General features: G+C 34.9%; 1 protein-coding gene across 5 annotated transcripts in view; it reads right to left on the bottom strand.

Annotated features, from left to right (window-relative positions):
* Positions 1–275: 275 nt before the first annotated feature.
* ZEB2 (zinc finger E-box binding homeobox 2) overlaps positions 276–2,571 on the bottom strand; it is a 134,834-nt gene continuing 132,538 nt past the window's right edge. For all 5 annotated transcript variants that reach the window (XM_059704546.1, XM_059704549.1, XM_059704547.1 and 2 more), the window contains one exon: positions 276–2,571. This exon is cut by the window's right edge and continues 3,268 nt beyond it. The gene's annotated coding sequence lies outside the window, so the exon portion shown is untranslated.

Below are 2,571 nucleotides of genomic sequence, written 5' to 3'. Positions count from 1 at the left end.
AGCATTGTAACATGTCATGCTAGATTATAGGTGGTAGATGACTGTTTTAACAGAGAGAGTTTTAGTTTGTGTCATATTCAGCATCGTATTATCTCAGTGTCATGTCTTTGAATTTAATTCCATGTTTCATAAACATAAATGAAGACTGAGGGATTTATTTCTGTTATTGAATAGCATTTGTTTAATTCAGAGATTAATATATCATCTTCAACCCTGAAACAGAGGCCCTCTGAAACATCAGACCCAAAAAATTGGACACGGCCTATTAGCCAAAAGAACATGTTGCCAATTATCTCCATGTTTATTTAAATATTTAGCTCTAAAGGAAGCAATCATTCCTTTATACTTCTTTGAATTTAGTATCGACATTTTTATTTTGGGAAAGGAGGTCTTTTTTTTTTCTTTCTTTCTTTTTTTTTTTTAACATGGATACAGGAAAAGAAAACTCTCCAATAAAAATATTGTCTAAAAAGTTTGTTTTGTCTGCATGATTTACTAAATATGTACAATTTCAATTCACAGCGAAGGTAACAAAGATTTAAACAGCCAACATCACAAATGTCTCAAGTTCTAAAAAAAAATCACTGTGCACAGTTTAACAATTTAATTGAATAAAAAACCAAAGCTAAGCCTTCAGTCGGAGTCTTTTTTATGATGGGCACAAGCCATGTATTTTCTTCATCTTTGTTACACGATGCATATTTCAGTGACTAAACACCCCTTCCCATTTTAGTATATTAGGTTATGTCAGTACATACTTAAGGGAGGCCATAAATTGCCTCTTGGTACACCTATATGATTTGTGATGTGTTCACATATATGTCATATTTATTAATATGTAAAATGATCAGATGAGTCACTTGTGATTTTTTTTGTGTCTTCAAATGTAGGAATGTTTTGTTGCATGTATAAAAAATTTTTAATTGATGGGAGTGGTATTTAAAGTGATAATAATTTGACCAGAGTCCCATTGACGTAAGATGTCTAGAAAGAACTATTCTGCACTTGAAATATAGAGATTTTACATCTCTACCCAATTCAGGTTTGTAAAGTTTGTTATTATATGAATCCAAATGCTGTGGTCATTCTGATATAAGGATCAAGTGAATGAACCAATTAGTCATTAGAAACAAATGTCATTGAATTCAGAATAGTTGAGTTACAGTTAAGAAGGGAGCCATAACTTTGGCTAACCCTATAAAATCTATAATAAGGTTGTTTTCATATATACGTTTTCCCACGTAAATTCTTTGGTGTTGTTCCCCCCTCTTTTTATTAATGCTGTGATTGATGAACATGCAATGTGAGATTCAAATAATTGCACTGAGCATGTTTATTTGAAAAATTGTCCCATTGCACCATCAAATATATATGCTGAGTGTGTTTGAATGTTCTTACATGTACATGGGATCACATACTCAAATAAATGCAGCTGTGTTTATTACAACGTGTGAGGCTCCACATATACACATGCTTGTTTGTGCATCTATCCAGGCCCCCTCAGCCCTGAACGGCCCTCACACATCTTAGAGCAAAAGCGTGGTTAACAATTTTTCAGTTTAAATACATGTAAACTTATGATGGGGTAACCTCCTCAAACTTGTGACTAAGATTTGCTTTCATTAAGGCTTACATCCTTAGAAAGATAGAAAAGAACCTTTTGGGGGGAGCTGTCTGATTCGTGAAAAGTATCTAAGAAATGTATTCACATTTATTCAAATATAATCCCTTCTTTTCTCCTTCTTCCAAGCCCTCCCACTCCACCCCAGTCTAATTCATGCTAAAGAAGATGTATGCTTTGCTTAATTCTTGATGAAAAGTCCTGATACTCATCTCTCTTCCCTGTCATTTCAGGCCTAGGCCCACAGTGTCATGTGGAAAAAAAGAAAAGATTGCACAGATCTTCTAGAATACAAAAGGCTTTGGGAGAAAAAGGACAGGGATGTTTAATTGTTCCAACATTTCATCGCCCTCTCTTACCCCCTATTCTAGAGAAAAAAAAGGGGTTAGACTTCAAACCTAGAGTGTGGGAAGAGTAACTATTTGATAAGAGAAAAGAGAAAAATACATCTGATGTTACTAAAATACTTGTCTCTTGATTATGGAGTGGGACACCTTGTTTTGACCTCGGAAAGGAATCTTAGGATATGTCAAACATTTTAATACTTCCCTAGCGTTGTAGGATTATGCAGGACTAATGCACAATAGTGTTAGTGGATAAATGGCATTTAAAAAATCTTAGATATGGGATAGTGTAGTGATTGTCACAAATTTACAAGTGTTATCCTGATATCTTCGGACTCAGGTATTCTGAGTCTGCCTATGAAATGAACTTAGAAAAAAATTACTCGGAAGAAGTGACAGGAGCGAGAAGACAGAGTCTGCCCACTGTCCCAAGTGAATGTTTCCTTCTTTCCAAGGAGAAAGAATAGGTTGCACATTCCTTGTTTATTGGTCTTATCTCTTGTGGATTGGGACACAGATATGCCCATGGGCATCAGAGACCTACATTGCTCTAAAGGAGGCCACAGGGATTTATTCTATCCAGACAAAATTTAATGGCTTTATATT

This window comes from Myotis daubentonii, chromosome 7 (assembly GCF_963259705.1).
Source record: "Myotis daubentonii chromosome 7, mMyoDau2.1, whole genome shotgun sequence".
Taxonomy (NCBI): Eukaryota; Metazoa; Chordata; class Mammalia; order Chiroptera; family Vespertilionidae; genus Myotis; species Myotis daubentonii.
The sequence above is the reverse complement of the archived record's forward strand: the minus strand, read 5'-3'. Positions and strand labels throughout refer to the sequence as shown.